The 17,117-nt window shown below is 45.5% G+C and overlaps 1 protein-coding gene and 1 pseudogene across 1 annotated transcript in view; one reads left to right on the forward strand and one right to left on the reverse strand.

Annotated features, from left to right (window-relative positions):
• The window catches only part of KIF5C (kinesin family member 5C), a 152,893-nt gene that overhangs the window by 103,176 nt on the left and 32,600 nt on the right, over positions 1 to 17,117 (reverse strand). The window lies entirely within an intron of this gene.
• On the forward strand, positions 2,011 to 2,309 carry LOC116866862 (annotated as a pseudogene).

Raw genomic sequence — 17,117 nt, forward strand, 5'->3', positions numbered from 1 at the left:
TACTACAGTAGCCCACTGCACTTCTTTATCCGTTGGCTCATTCGTCAGTGGATCCCGTGGCTCAGGGCCTTTGCTCTTCACTTCCCTTTCAAACTCTCTCACCGCGGGTCTTCACTGGCTCACCCGACATCTTCATTTGGTTGTCTCTCGATCACCCTGCAGATGTCCACTCTACTTCCTCCTCCTTTGAGGGCTTCTGTGCTCCTCATTAAAGCAGTCCCACCCCCTGGCATCACTCTCTATCACATTAGCCTGTTCAGTTTGCTTCATAGCAATTAGTGTGTGACCTATTCTCAACCAATCAAATGAGCCACTACAATAAAAGCATTTAAGTAGCTACGACGGAAGCCATATACATCCCAAGAGCTCACTGCATGTAAGAAAACCTGCCACAATTTGTGAAAGGAATCTGAATGGGACACACACCCTGCATGTATATTACAACTAGAAGTGAAATAATCCAGCTTTGCCACAAAAGTCTCCACAGACAGCAGCTAATTGCAAAGGAGCAGTCTAACTAAATAACTTTACCAGGATCACAGGCAAAAAATAACAGCAGATGGTTCTTACATTTTTATAGTTAAAATTTAAAAAAAAAATCAAATCACTTCTTATCAAGTTGTTGAGAGCAAAGTGTCCATGAACCATATGGCCTGCCTCTTAATTCACTTGACCCATTACCCAACAACCGTTCTCCAGCCTGGAAGGAATATTACTCTGGGAGATGGAGGAAAGCAAAAGACCCACTTCAGCGTTTAGAAGATGAGCACCAGGAGGGATGTTAAGGAAACTGAAATTAATTACCCAAGAAGAGGTCATGAAGAAGTAATCCAATAATCATCTCTAAGGCCAACCAAGGGTTGGGACCAAAGACTCCCAATGATTTGAATGATTTTTCTATTGTTACTAAGAAAGAAAGAAAGAAAGAAAGAAAGAAAGAAAGAAAGAAAGAAGGAAGGAAGGAAGGAAGGAAGGAAAGAAAGAAAGAAAGAAAGAAAGAAAGAAAGAAAGAAAGAAAGAAGAGGGAGGGAGGGAGGAAGGAAGGAAAAGAAAGGGGGGGGAACACTTAAATTTCCAGAGCAAGATTTAAACTCGCTCTGTGGAATTGTCTTTAGACACTGAGGGGTATTATGAAGAGGAAGAGATTTCTGAGAACAATCATTAAGTCTCTGTGCCAGGTGACTGGCTTCATGTGACTTCCTTCCTGAAAATATAAGAGAAGACAAATTCTTTCACCCTCTCCTGGCCACCTTCTCAGTGCTGTGTAACCACACCAGCCACTACCTGCACCATCACCAAACATGACGACCCAAACCCTTATCTGTTCTGTTTTTTTGTTTTGTTTTGTTTTGTTTTTAAAGATTTTATTTATTTATTTGACAGAGATCACAAGTAGGCAGAGAGGCAGGCAGAGAGAGAGGGGAAAACAGGCTCCCTGCCGAGCAGAGAGCCAGAATGCGGGGCTCGATCCCAGGACTCTGAGATCATGACCCGAGCCGAAGGCTGAGGCTTAACCCACTGAGCCACCCAGGCGCCCCTATCTGTTCTGTTTTATCTCACTTCATTTTCACAGTACCTCCATGAGGTAGATGTTACTATTCCCATGCCACAAACCAGAAAACTGAGGCCCTTGGGGGAAATAATTTTAAGTCTGATTTCAAGTGTTCTTCCTTCACACCATGCGGTTTCCTAAGCAGCTTATGATTTACTGGAAAAGTCGGAGACACACAAACAGCAGATGCTTAGATGCTTATACTATGATAGCTTGAAGCGAAGGGATTCATAAGGTAACAAAGTTCTGAGACCCCCACTGTAGTAATCGAGAAAGTGTTGACCGTGAAGGTGGGGTGGACATGAACCCCTGAGGAAAGAGGGGCACAAGATCAGGGGGAAAGGGCAAGACTGGCAAGAAACATGGTGGGCATGCACCTGGCAAGCATTCCTAGGAACAGAAGAAATTAAAAAACAGGAAGAGCCTTCCGCCACAGGAGCCACTGAGGAGCGGCAGCCATGGCTCTGTGCTACCCTGTGGTTGTGGGTCTCAACAGGGCTACACAGTGACCAATAATGTGAAAGGTCAAGGCACAGCCCGCAATGGGCGCCTCACCAAGCACACAAAATTCATGCGATCCGAGAGGTGTGCGGCTTCATCCAATAGGAGAGGTGTGCCATGGGGCTGCTCAAGGTCTCCGAGAACAAGCGCACCCTCAAGTCCATCAAAAAAAGGCACACATTTGTGCCAAGAGGGAGAGAGAAGAGCTGGGCAATGTCCTGCAGCCATGAGGAAAGCAGAGGCTAAGAAGGAATGAACCCCTCCCCTCTGTATCTAATAAGCCTTCCGTGGAACTTGGGGCTTTTGTGCTGGTCTTGGAAAGGAGGCGAGACCCCTTCCGCCAACACCCTTCCTGGGGCACAGTGGTGAGGGGCGTGGTGGTGCACACAGAGATGCAAGCCACCAAGCAGTACTGGACACGGTTTTCAATCATAATTCAATGGATCATACGTGCCAGGAAATGACAACGACAAAACAGGAAAAGGACAATCAAAGCCTAGGAAAAGGCAGGTGTGAGATTGCTATGAAAAGTTGTAAGTTATAGAGAAAAAAATCTAGAATTTTTCAGGCCTTCAAGGTCAGCCCAACCCAACATGGTGTTTTACAAATAAAAGAATTTGACGTCAGGAGAGGGTAGATGGCTTGCAGAAACCCACCCAGCCTGTTAGGCAGGTAGCAGATTTGTGCCCCAAATCCAGACCTCCAGACTCCCTATCTAGTGTTCTAAAAGTTCTGGGTTTAGCATTAGTTGCTCTCACTGAACATCAAATAAACAACAAGCACGAGCCCCTAGAGCTTTGTTTTTCCTGCTTTCCTCCCAATCAATTCTAAATTATTCCAAATACACAGTTGATTAGGTCATTGAACAAAGAGTCATTGCTATGACTACCGGAGCGGCACAGCAGGGGAACGAGCATCATGGCCTCTCATTAATATGGACCCTACAGTCAGCCCTTCCAGCCTCCTCTCAACCTGCAACTTCCGCCTCCACGAGCCCTCACTGGTGACGATGAACGGCTCAACCCCAACTGGCTCCACGTGCTGGAATGTTGTGTCCTTACATGGATTTAACTCTGCCTCTCTGAAGCATTAGGCCTGGCACCATCCTCCAGGATGAGACAAACTGAGGCCTGAGAGACCTGCCTACAACAACATTACAGCTTTGTTTCATTTTGGGAGCTGTGTTCATTGTCTAAATCCCCTTTCTCTTATCTCAGAGAGAAAGAGAAAGACAGGTGTGCTTCCGTCCTAAAAGCTGAGTGGATTTTGTCCTAACTTGAAGGAACTTGAAGTTGAGTGGATTTGTCCTAACTTGAAGGAATCAAAGGTGTCCAAGGTTAAGACATCACTAAAATGTTGTATTAGTTTGCACAAGAAGAAATTAAATAAACTCACAGACTCTGAAGGCTTTGGTAACAACAGGAAAGAATGTTTCTAAAACATTAACTAAAAAGCAGGAAGTCCTCGGGTTAATGTTGATACTCATTTTTTATCAACACAAATATTGTGCCAAAACAAGTTTTGTTTTGTGTTACTTATTGAAATATAATTCACATACCATAAAATTCACCCCCTTAATAAAAGGGTACATTCTGTTGTTGCTGAAATCTTTACAAGATTGGAGAACCATTACCGCTATCTAATTTCAGAACATATTCATCACCCCAAAAAGAAACTCTGTACTTCTTAGTAGTCACTCCCCAACCTCCCAAGAGGGAGGTCTGTAAGAGACATTTCTTATAAATAGAAGCATATAACATGTAGCTTTTGTATATATGCTACATATGTATATGTATATATATATATAAATACATATAAATATGTACATATAAATACATATAAATATGCCTGTTTTAGACATTTCATATAAATAGAAGCATATAATATGTAGCTCTTGTGACTAACATTTTCTTTCACTTAGTAGGTTTCTAAGGTTCATCCATATTGTAGATTTCACTTTCAGGACTGAATAATCCTCCACTGCAGAGATTAACTACATTTTATGTATCAGGATGAACATTTGGGTTTTTTCCACTTTTTGGCAATTATGAATGCTGCTATGAACATTCATCTACAAGTTTTCATGTGGACATATGTCTTCATTTCTCCTTTCATTTCATATACCCAGGAGTGGAATTTCTGGGTCATGTAGTAACTCTATAGGAGTTAACTTTTTTAAGAACTCACAAACTGTTTTCCAAAGCAGCTGCACCAGCTTGCATTCCCACCAGCAGTGTATGAGGTTTTCTCCATATCCTTGTTACTGTCTGTCCTCTTTATTATAACCATCCTAGCATATAGGACGTGGCATTTCTTTTTTTTTTTTTTTTAAGATTTTATTTACTTATTTGATAGAGATCACAAGTAGGCAGACAGGCAGGCAGAGAGGGAGGCAGAGAGAGAGGAGGAAGCAAGCTCCCTGCTGAGCAGAGAGCCAATGTGGGGCTCGATCCCAGGACCCTGGGATCATGATCTGAGGGGAAGGCAGAGGCTTTAACCCACTGAGCCACCCAGGTGCTCCAGGACATGGCATTTCTTTGTGATGTTGATTTAAGGAGATGTTTGGCTTTGTTTGTTTTGAGAAAGAGAGAATGGGAGGGAAGGAAGGAAGAGGGAGAATTTTAAGCAGGCTCCCTGTCCAGTGCTAAACCTGAAGCGGGGCTGGATCTCACAAGCCTGTGATCATGTGATCATGACCTGAGCTGAAATAAAGAATTGAGCACTTAACCGACTGAGCCACCCAGGCGCCCCTCAGGAGCTTTTAAAATTGACACTTAACACCATAAAATTTATTTCAACATTTATTATGGGCGCAGAGTTGTTTCTAGGCATTGTAAGACACTGTTGTACTGTTGTCTTAACATTTACAAAGTGGTCCAGAATGAGAGAATCCTCTCAGGGAAACTATAAATCATACAGGCCCCTGTGCTTTAAGAAAGAGAACAGTGCACTAGAAGGAGAAGGGATTTATGATAGGGTTTCTGTGCTCCTCACTCCAGGAGCTAATACTGAGCATTGTCCAGGAAGACAGCGTACCAATATATGGTATAAATGAATTCACATAAACATGGGTATAACTCCCATTTCTCCGAGGCTCAGTTTCCTCATCTGTAAAACAGAGCCAATAGGGTCCACAATTCAGGAATGTGAAAACTAAGTATGTTCAGGCTAAAAAATGGATCTATGGTAGTGCCTGATATTCTAGAAGATGCTTAAGTCATGGTCAGTGTTATTCTGTAATAAAAAGTTTAGACCAATTCATACCAGGCACTTTCATTGCACCAAACTCAAGAGAGCAGTGACCCCTTAAAGGAAAGGATACTAATAAGTGACAATCACTCATAATGTATCATCTCAGAGACCTGGCATCCTGATGCCCCTACCACACCCTAATGCCAAACCACACCTCAGGCATCTGCAGGTCCTAGGTCTGCAACTCAGAAGCTCAGCTCCATGAGGCCTTTATATTCTGAGGGTCCTGGCAAAATTCACTGTTCCAAGATTACCCTCTGTACTCTAAAAATAAATAAAATTGTAATGTGCAGCCATGAATACTGTTTAGGAAAGGTGAGGAGCTATGCCTTGTGCAGGTACTCCTTGACTCACTAGCTCTGCTATTACAGCTTTGGAGCCTTCCAGAAACTTCTGTGATAACACCAACTATAAAGATGAAGCAGATTCCCTCTTAATTTTCACCACTTCCACGCAGCTGGCCTGACCTCCAGTACCTGCATGCGTCTCTTTGCCTGAGGGCTTCTCTAGCTGGAGACCTCTCTCTGTTACCTGATGCAGGCCAGAAGGACAGACATCCCAGGACCAACCCAGCAGCCTCACCCAATGACTGATCAGAGTGGGGATTAAGGACTCGAGCTCCCTTGCCCAGAGGTGGAAGTAGAGGGGATACTTTGAGGCATGGATTCCAAAGTGGCTCCTGAGCTTCCCGTTGGGCTAGAACCCTGCTGTCCACAGTGGTAACCTGCATGAGGACACACGCTAGGTTGGTTTCCTGTCCTTCCTGCCTCGTTCCTCCACTCTTCTCCAGTGTTTCTTGGATTCACCTCCCTTGCATTTGAATCTTTGTTTCGGGGCCTGCTTCTGGGGAAGACCAAAGGAAGACAAAATCCTTGACATTTTCCTCTTTCATTCAGTAGTTCCTAAGAGATTCTGGATTTGTTGAGTCACTGTCAAATATGGAGCCTCTGTATTTGGTTGATATCCAGACAAGGGGGTGAATGGAAATTGAAATCCTCGTTAAAAGTCCACAACTGATGCAGGAAAAAAAGAGTGCCTTTTTCTCTATAAAAGGGTGCTGGTCACTTGCCAGTCCTGGGCCCACGGGGCCACATCTGCCCGGAGGCTTACCAGGTTTTGATTCACACAAAGGAGCACTGCAAGTTCATGAAGGTCCTGGCCTAGCAGAGCCTCGTACATAACGGTACCAGGTAGGTGCTCAGTAAAAGTCTGCTGCTGCTGAAAGCCCACCAGAGGAGCACCAATGAGGTTAGGGTGCCAAGAAACCATGAAACCATGCGGGGGCATGGGAGGGGCAGGGAACAGTACTTGCTCTATTTCTCCACTGTGTCAGAACTTTACTTGCTGCTGACCAATCTCATCTCCCACCTGAAAGATCTGAGCCATCGTGGAGTCACACGGTCTGTCTCTTTCTGTATCCCTTTACTCCTCTTTACCCTACCACCTACCTTCTCATTTATCTGAGGGTGGGCTGCAAATTCCCAGCACAGAAAAAAACTCCACTGGCAATGACCCATACCTGGCAGTGACCATCCGTTTTTTTCCCAACACTGTTACATCGTGTCCCACGTCCTTGGCTCTGCCAACGTTTGGAGGTAGCTTCATAATGACGACCTCCACGTTCTCCTCCCTGCTCTGCTGCCTGCCCCATCTCTGCTGGGATGACTCTGTGACTGGGGATAGAAGCACTAAGCCAGCACCAGCCCCAGACATTTCCCTCCCCCTCCCCACACTGGCTCTGTGCCCCAAGGAAGGCAGCTGGTGCCAGTTCCGGCCAAAGCCAAGGCTGCTCCCAGGAGAGGCTGTAATGAACCCGACGGAGCAATGACCAGCTTCTACTAAGTTGCCAAGGTGATGCCAACCATGTCTCAAGAATGAACAAAGGCAACACACGGGAATGAATCTTGTAAGCCTTCTTCCTGCAGGAAACCAGGCTAAAATTCTTTCTTTTCTGCCAAAAGTCCTGCTGCGTGGACACACAAGCACTGTCAGGACTGCAGACAGCCATGAAAAAAACACTCTGGGAAAGCAAACTGCCCAAGTGATAATGAAGAAATTCAGAAGTACTGCCTGGCTAGCAGGCAGAAGGAAGACAGAGGTATTACCCCCTGTTCAAGAAATTAACGGAATCTGCATTGAAAAAATAAGTTATTTATATGTGATTTTCATCTCATGTTAAAATAAAATGACCTCCCCCCCCGCCCCAGTCTTCTGCATTTAACTGCTCTATATCCTAGTTTGCCAAGATGCAGGGATTAGTAGATTGAGTCAGGGGAACTTGTTCTAGTCTGGCACCTCGCCCCTCGCATACTTCGTGACCTTAAACAATTTGCCTATTTTTCTGGGCCTCCTCCTCTCTATAAAATGAAGTACTGGATCTTTCCGGCTCTAACATGCTATGATAATGTTCTGAGATTTTCTCCTAAGAACAGCTCCAGTCTTGACCACATACAGCACAAGAGAAGGTAAACTTTAAACTGGCATGAGCTCAATGTTTTATATACTTAGGAGAAATGAGTAAAAATTGCTGCTATAGTTTTTTTCAGCAGCTCTGGTTTTCTGCCAAGTCAAATCTGAAAAAAAAAATCAAACTTTCCTCACTAGAAAGAGGGTGTAAAGCCGTCCCACGGAAGGTAGAATGTGGGACTCATTTTGCCAGGTGGAAGAGTGCTCAGAAAACTCCAAGCCCTCTTTCTGGGGTGCATGGTCCCGGAGGCAGCTCCCCAGCACAGCCCTGTGCAGTCCAGTCAAACTGCCGTGCTGCCAACCTCTGTCACTTAGGCTGAGACTCACAGTGGCATCTCCAGCATGGAAGGCACACGGTGGCTCAGGCAAGGTGTCTTCCCTTTAGTTCAAACATGAAATAGAAAACCTCCGCCCAGACTTTCACTTGGCTAGGTATGGTGCATTACGGAGACTTCTGAGAAATGGGCACTGCACGTGTTTACTACAAATACAACTAATATTCTATTAATTTTTTTCACTCTTCAGAAAAAGTTTATAGAATTCTAATCTCCCTTGGGGTGCCTGGGTGGCTCAGTGGGTTAAAGCCTCTGCCTTCGGCTCAGGTCATGATCTCAGAGTCCTGGGATCGAGCCCCGCATCGGGCTCTCTGCTCAGCGGAGAGCCTGCTTTCTCCTCTCTCTCTGCCTGCCTCTCTGCCTACTTGTAATCTCTGTCTGTCAAATAAATAAATAAAATCTTTAAAAAAAAAAAAAAAAGAATTCTAATCTCCCCATGTATTGGACCGCAGTTCTGCTCTGATGTTCTGGACCCCTTGTCTCCATTTGTACCTCATGATTTGACAGGCTGGGTGGAAACTTAGCTTCCCTTCCTGGGAATGGAGAATCACTTCTCATGAGCATGTAGAAGGCAACAATTTGAGCTGAGAGTAGGATCCACAATTTCTGGTTCCCAGCCAAGCCTTCTACCCATAACACCATATTGCATCTTGTCATTGATCGTCCAAGAACATATTTTAGTTCTCAAACATAGATTTTCTAAGAATCCCGTGCATTTGGGTTTAAAACATGATGCAGTAGAAGCCAGAGTGCAATGGTGTGCTTTTACATATTACAAAATAACTCTCATAAAACATAGAACAAAAAATGTTCCACAGAGTAGAATAATTACACGAGTGTAAACCAGCAAGGGTCATCAAGTTCAGCGTAGCAATGTCACCATCAGTGTCCAAAGTGCCACTCCCATTGGATGAGAGTGCGCCAGCACCATGAAAATTAGCTGTCCTTTCATGGCCTTCACCATCTGTCCTAAGTCTAGGACAGATGAGCTGGAACTGAGGACACAGGCGCACGCATCCCAGTCCAGTGAGCCTCTGTCCTTATCCAGGAGAACCACATTTTGGTGCATAGAGGCAGACACAGATCACCCAACTGACAAATGAAGTACTTGGGCCACCAAGAAAACAAAAACAAATGTTTTTAAGATTTGTTGTTGCTGAATTTGACCACAATTGTGTAATGAGAAAATCTACAAGAAGCTTTTTTAAGTGCAGTTGACACAGAAGCTTTATATCTTTTAAAAGATTTTATATTTTACTTGGAGGACTGGGCACCATATTTTTCAGTGCTTAAGGTACTCGAAGGGCTTGGAGGCCACAGACAAGGTTAAGAGTAGAAGAGCAAAATCCCCCAACACTTCTGTCTGCCCTGCCCCTCCTTCCCAAATTGAAGTTCCACCCTGTGAACCTTTAATGGCTAAGACAACGAAAGAAACTCTGGCTCCAGATGGCTAACAGTCATCAGAAATAACTCTCCTCTATTGCCAGGAGCAGCACTCTGCTTATCAGGTTCATTAGTTAATAGAACCCAGATAAACCAATTGTTCATTTCTGAGTAGACGGTAAAGGTGTGTGTGTGTTGGGGAGAGGGAGAGGAGTTTCCCTGGCCAAGCAGGGAAAATCAGGGTGGCAGGGAGACAGCAGCAAAGCCAAATGTCACCTCCTTCACAGCCAGCCTAGGATGGACCAGGAAAAAAACTGTTTAAACCGATTACTCCAAACAGCTGTTGCTCAACTATCCAGGGTAATAACCGTTTAATGGGCACCCACACTCAGTTAGCTGAAGGGCTGCTTACTGGCACCTTCTCCCTTGAGAAGGGAACCCTGTGTTCATCAGTTCTCACCCTGTTTCCTTTCAATAGCTCCCTCTTCATAAACGTGTTTTAGGAAAAGGAAGGAGCCTGTGTTTTCTTCTGTGAATTTTTTTCCTGTGCCCTCCTTCAGACTACTGCCTCTCTGTGGACCTATCTGGAAGTCGGTCTCGTTCCTGCTTCCTCACCTCCTCACTCCTCTGCCTCACATTCTGCCATCCAATTCTCCCCTCATTCACCTACTTTCTTAAAGGGCTCCGCAGCCTCTTGATCATCAAATCTAAGACCTCTGACAGCCCATGAGATCCTTAAAACATAACCACATACCAGTCCCACCTGCTGGAACTCTGACTACTGTCTCCTCATGAGGCCTGCTCCACTCAGCCTCTTCCCTCTTGACTCCTCTTCCTCCTTGTCCTCCTGACCTTGGTTCTCCTTGCAGCCAACTCCAAATAAAGGACAGACCCACTCTCTTATTAAGCCTCTTTTCCACTTTGCAGCCTCCTCTTCTGTGCTCACCCCCGTGGGAGAGCTCAAACACTCCTGTGGTTTCAGCCATAAGCTGTGTGCAGAAGATGCGAAGTCCACCTCTAACCCCGAGCCCTAAAACTCTGCTACCACTGTCTGATTAAAACCTCACACTGGAGGTCCCACATACCCTAAACAACGTATGTTGAAGAGGGAGCTCCCTGCCTTCTTCCTCCTCTTCCTCTCCCAACCCACCCACCTCTGTCTACCACTGTCCCCACTCATCTAGGCTGAAAGGCTCAAGCTACATTGCCCACAGCGCTCCCTGACCACCGTCAGTCACCCAGTCGCTGCCAGAGTTGTGGTTCATTTGTTTGGTCTCTCTCTTGCCTGGCATCTCAACTACCCTGATTACTTTTTACCTAGACTTCTGCAAGAGCCTTGTAGGGGTCTGCTTATCCCTCCAACCTCTATTCTACATCCTCTGCCAAATCCATCTGCTTTGACCCAGTTCCTAAAGATGGCACTCAACCATTTGCTAAAACACCCTACTATACATACACCCTCTAAACAGTGCCTTCCACAGTGTGGGACCTAACAACCTGCCTCCTTCCCTACCCAACACTCCAGCAACGTGCTTGCAGTGACCTCCCTGCAGCCACCTCACTGCTCTAACTGTTTCCTCTAAGGGAATGGCATACTGATACCTTCGCCTTGTTATCTGTCGAAACACTACCTACTCTTTAAGACTGGTGCCAAATGTTATCTCTTCCAAGATAAAGGCTTTTCTTGAGCCTCTCAAATAGATGTCATTTCTCTCTCTTTCTCTCCCTCTCGGAACTTCTGCAGCACTTTGATACTCTTCCAGGAAGACTCTGACACCAACTACTCTGTATTATAGTCATCTGGAAGCAGCATGTTATAGAAAGAAAGTAGGATCCAGGGTCAGAGATTGGGGCACGAGAGGTATAATCTATTCGAATTACAACTACGTGGGTTTGTTATTAACATTATAACTTATCTTACCCTTTTAGTTCTTTAGGTTTTAGTTAGTTATTTTTAGTTATTCAGTTATTTATTTATTTAGGACATGTTTTCTATCTTACCCATATGTGGATTCCCTACAGCATTTATGACAATTATTAAAGGTGCTTTAAAAAGTAAAAGTGCTTAAACAGTTTAATTAAACTGGATTCCTGGGGGCGCCTGGGTGGCTCAGTCAGTTAAGTCTCTGCCTTCAGCTCAGGTCATGATCCCAGAGTCCTGGGATCAAGCCCTACATCCAGCTCCCTGCTAAGTGGGGATCCTGCTTCTCCCTCTCCCTCTGCCTGCCATGCTCCCTGCTTCTGCCTGTGCTCTCTGTAAAATAAATAAATAAAATCTTTAAAAAACAAACAAACAGGGGCGCCTGGGTGGCTCAGTGGGTTAAGCCTCTGCCTTCGGCTCAGGTCATGGTCTCAGGGTCCTGGGATTGAGCCCCGCATTGGGCTCTCTGCTCAGGAGGGAGCCTGATTCCTCCTCTCTCTCTGCCTGCCTCTCTGCCTACTTGTGATCTCCGTCTGTCAAATAAGTAAACAAAATCTTAAAAAAAAAAAAAAAAAACTTCAAAAAAAATTTTTTTAAATAAAAAAACAAACAAATAAATTGGATTCCTGATGCCATGACTTGAATTACGAGTATTTTGAAAACTTCTACTGCAAAACTGAAGTTCCCATTTATTGAGGAGGCAGGTGCCTATGCCAGGCATAGACCACTTCTAATCCCCACAGCAGTGCAGGAAGGCTGCTATTGTCCCTGGTTCATAGATGGGCAAGTAAGAGCACAGGATAGCCAAGTAACAGTCATGCAGCTAACGAGCAGCAGAGGCAGGAGGGTCTGATCTCAAAGCTCATGACTTTCTGCCATCCCACCCTCCTGACCACAGAGGTCCAACTTGCCTAAATGCCCTCGCAATCTAGCACAGCGTCTTCATCAGAGGTGATTCCTGTCCCTTACGAGCACAGAAACATCACTTTCTTTCTACACGCATGAGCGCCTAGAGCTCCCTCTCAGATTCCATTCAATCTCACCACAGCCTCTAGAACTTGGGTATAATCAGCACTCTCCCCCACACAGCTGGACACATTTCATAGAGCCTCAAGGTTTTTGTTTTAATTTGTTAGTTAACACACAGGGTTACATTAGTTTTAGGTGTGCAATGTAGCGATTCAACAATTCTGTGTGGTACTCAGTTCATCGTGATGCCTGTACTCTTTATATTCGCACAGATTTAGAGCTTCCCTTCTCACAGCCTTACTCCGTGAATATCGATGGAACCCTTCATGTGCCAGGCCTTGCTGCAGACACCGGGAACACGGCAATGACGAGACACAGGTGCCTGTTTCTGTGGAGCTTTCGTTCTAATGGAGTGGGAGGAGACAGGCAGTAAGCAACCGAATCCTAACAAAGGTAATTTCTGCTAGTGTTGTGATGTGATGGAAATGAAGAGGGTCAGGAAGGAGGGTTCTGAGCCTGTAACATCAGAGCGCAGGCTTGGAGTTCCATCAGCCACAGGAAGAGCGAGGGGCAGACTGCTCCAGTAGAGGTGACCTAAAAAGGGCTGCCTTGAGCTAGGAAGCATGCAGTGTGTGGGCAAGTGGGCTGCTGTGTGAGAGACAGCAGGAGCAAGGTGTATAAGGTGATGGAGGAAGAGCCAGGTGGACGGGTCTCATGCTAGGAAGCCCTGTTGTACATCCTGTAATACACTTCTAAGCAAGGGAATGGCCCAATCTGGCTTCTGTTTCTGAAGTATTACCCTAGCTGCTCTGTGAGGACTAGGTGTTTGGAGACGAAATGGGAAGACAAACAGGGAGGCCGCTTAGGAGGTCATTTAGAAGTCCATAAAGGCAAGGGGCAGCCTGGACTAAGGAATGGGCAATGCAGATGGCAAGAAGAGGATGGATCTGAGGTAGAGGTGGGAGGTGGGCCCATGCCACAGGTAGAGATGACAAAGCAGCACACAATGAAACCCCACAAACATCCGTGAGTCTGATATGCTGATCTCCATGCTAGAGTCACATGCCACATATTGCTTACTGACGTCAGCCCAATAAGGCAGACCAAGCCAGAAAGATCTATTTATTTTTATTCTCAGAACACTCTTCAGAGATGGCCTCTCCTGCTCTAATCTCCAAGGTAAGGTCTGCCAACTGTGGAGTCATCTGAGTAGCCCAGAAATCAAGGTGAAGAGAGAGCCCAAGCTATCAAGTAGCTCATGCTTTCTTTCATCCCCACAACCATCCTGTGGAAATGGTGCCAAAGCCCACAGATGACGGGGACAACAGACTCCCCAGCGTCCCACATTTGGTAGGTGACAGATCCACAACAAAGCCCAGATCTGTCTGACCTCGATGTCCATGCTCCTTCAACCACACCGCATATGAAGTCAAAAGAGACTCGACTGCACAGATAATGAACTTCGCAGTGGCTGGAGCAACCAGGAGTTGGTAACACCCACTCCTGAAACTACTCAGGGTTCTGCTCCATAACTATAGTTTCTCCCACTTTTTTCAAAATTTTCTAGGCAAAAATACTTTCATTTCTTGACCATATAATTGTTGGTGGTCCCTTGTGTCAGGCAACCTGCTAGATCCCAGAAAGCCAGGAATGAGGACACATTCCCTAAGCACTGAGAGTCCAGAGTCTGATAGTGGAGGCCACAAAGCATCAAGGAAAGGTGGCTTTTTACTCCTGAGTCCTTTAAAGCTCTATAAAGGCTAGGGTTAAACGGACACCAGAAAGTTGGCTAATTATTTTCAGGGACTTCATTGTTTTTATGCCACATTGGCCTCATTATGTAGATAAGTTCACAGATTCATTCCATTTTATTATTCTATGAGAGTACTAATAAAAAATGTGTCAACCTAAAAAATGCAAAGTCTCAGGCAAAGCAGCCTTCAGAATGTTAACAGTGCTAATCATCAGTACCTCACTAGACAGTTATGACCAATTCTCAGTGTAATGTGGGGAATGCTAGCAAAAGAGAACACTATTGGCTACTGGAACCAAGTAGAGTGGGGAGTGCACTGCAAAAATTACCTCACAGAATCTTCAGACAACCCCATGGAGTAGATAATATTAGGACACCCCTTTTACTAAAGGGGATTAAAGGACTTGCAAAAAGTTACCTGATGAATAAGTGTGGGAGAAAACAAAGGCCCAAATTCTTTTTTTTTTTTAAAGATTTACTTATTTATTTGAGAGAGAGAGAACCAGGGGAGAAGCAGAGGGAGAAGGAGAGAAAGAATCTCAAGGAGACTCCCCACTGAGTGCAGAGCTATAAGCGGGACTCGATTCTACAACCCAGAGATTCCAACCTAAGCCAAAATCAAAAGTCAGATGCAGATTTTATTTATTTATTTGACAGAGATCATAAGTAGGCAGAGAGGCAGGCAGAGAGAGAGGAGGAAGCAGGCTCCCTGCTGAGCAGAGAGCCCGATGCGGGGCTCAATCACAGGACCCTGGGATCATGACCTGAGCGGAAGACAGAGGCTGCTTTAACCCACTGAGCCACCCAGGCACCCCAAGGACCCAAATTCTTAATGCCTGTTTTGTTCTGTTAAGGCCAGTTTGGTTCTTTGAGATGACTGAGAGGCTAGAAATAAGAAACTGGTTTGATAGACCTAGCTTTGTTTTGTCTGGAGGAAAAGAATCTTGGAGGGTGATTAATTAAAGCATATTCACAGTATTTTTAAAATAAATCGAGACAGCTGCTCTCCATCTCCCCCGAGGAAAGAAGAAAAGGCTTCCCCCTCAGCCTGGCAGATGAAGATAAAGAATGAAATAAGGACTGTCCAGACAGGGGGAAATCTTGCTGGACCCTGGGGAATTCTGGTGTCTTCTACAATTGTTTGCCAAACCCCATGTGCCTCCTCTTAACCCTACTCTTTCTTCCAGGTCCATTTCAAGTCCCACCCACAGTCCCATGAAACGAGACTGAGACAAAGTAAAAGTTATTTAAAGCTCTATTTTATGCCAAGTATTAGAAGTCATACTGATCGGCCAGGGGAACTGGACTGAAACAAATTTAAAGTTATGCAAAGCTCTATTCTATGCTAAGCGTTAAAAGTCAGACTGATTGGCCAGGGCCGTCTCCAACGAGAGCGACCACCCCCAGCTTACAGGTTCAAGAATCGACTGACTGACCGGTCAGGGCCATCTCCAAAGAGAGAAGTCTCTCCCCGCATGCCCCCGGTTGTTTTCTGTCTTTGAGTATGTATGTCTTTTCCTCAGTTGAGTGGCAACTCTCTGGAAGAAAGGTGCCAGGACTTACTACCCGCTCTGTCTCCAAAGCATTTCTTTGAAAAATGAATATGCATAGTGATTCCACAAGTAATCATCAGAGCTGCCTTGAAAAGTCTAATTTTCAGCCTGGTAAACACTAGAATGCTTTTCCAGATCAATTCCGTATCTATGACTGTGGGCAATGCTGAAATAAAAGAAAAGCCAGGCTAGCCAAAACTTTTAATGTAAATGGTAACAACAGTAACTAAGTAGGTTGGAAAGATTTGAGACAGAGACAAGACAAAGACTTCTGCGGAGAGACCATGATGTTGATGTGCAGATGAACCTAATGACAGGAAATTACCTTTACCTTAAGAGAGACTGCTGAGTGGCTCCAGACACATACACAGCCCACGTCTCTAACCATTCAACCACCTTAGAACCACACAGTAGGATGTGAGGGATAGTGCTCTCTATACCTGCCTCCTTTCGGGCCAGCTGAGCCACAAAAGCCAGCTCCACATTGGTCAACTCCTGACCTTCCTCTCCCCGACCTTCCACTGGTGCCCAAAGGTCAGGAGATGAGGTCAGGAAGCTCTGGACTAAGGCCACACACACACAGGTACACTTTTCTCCCTAGATTAGATGTGTTCCAAAGGACTTATGACCCCACTGGTCTCTGTGTTCCCACAGGCTCCATGATGTGACTTAGCCAGGGACACAAACACATGGGCACAGCAATCAGGCAAGAAGACACCTCAGCTCCCTAGGTTAATGAGCAAAATCTGGAGTCCAGTTGTCATATAGTGATCTGGGCCCTTACCATGTCCACAGTTCCACACAGGGGCACGTGAGTACCTCCGGTGTCTGAAGCCCAAGACCTTCACAACAGACAGCTAGTGACTCTAGGGAAGCAGCAGCAGTCTGTCCCTCACAGGCCATTGATTTGAGAAGGTAGCCTCCACCAGTGGAGGAGACATCCCCCTTCCCCCTGAACACCAATAAGCCCCTCTTCAGGGAACAACTTTCCCTACTGTGCTTCCTTAATTAAAGGAGCCTCACTAGACAGCTCCTGAGGGCCCAAACAGGTGGCTTTCCTCTAATTCCCCTTCCATGGGTTGAAAGCTGCTGCCACTTCATTGTCCTTCTCTGCTTCCGGCAATATCACACAGAGCCACCCCTTCCTGCGGTAAGGCAGGTCTGTTATGAGCAGCCCCTCCCTGGGATTTCCAGAAGATCAATGAGTCAGTGTTTTCTTTGATCCCCTTGGTCTCCACCTTCACAGCCATTTGCTTCCCTCTAGGCACTAGGGCTTGCTCTCCTCCCTCCTTTTCTGCTGAATTATTTAAACATCAAGAACTAGATAAAATTTACTTGCAGAATCGACTGGTGGGAGAAGAGGTGATGTCCTGCTGTCTCCTCTGTCCTTGTTCCTTCCTCTTTGTTCTCGCTCTCCTCCATCTGAGGACAA

The sequence above is a fragment of the Lontra canadensis genome, unplaced genomic scaffold (assembly GCF_010015895.1).
Source record: "Lontra canadensis isolate GAN:19392208 unplaced genomic scaffold, GSC_riverotter_1.0 scaffold11, whole genome shotgun sequence".
Lineage (NCBI taxonomy): Eukaryota > Metazoa > Chordata > Mammalia > Carnivora > Mustelidae > Lontra > Lontra canadensis.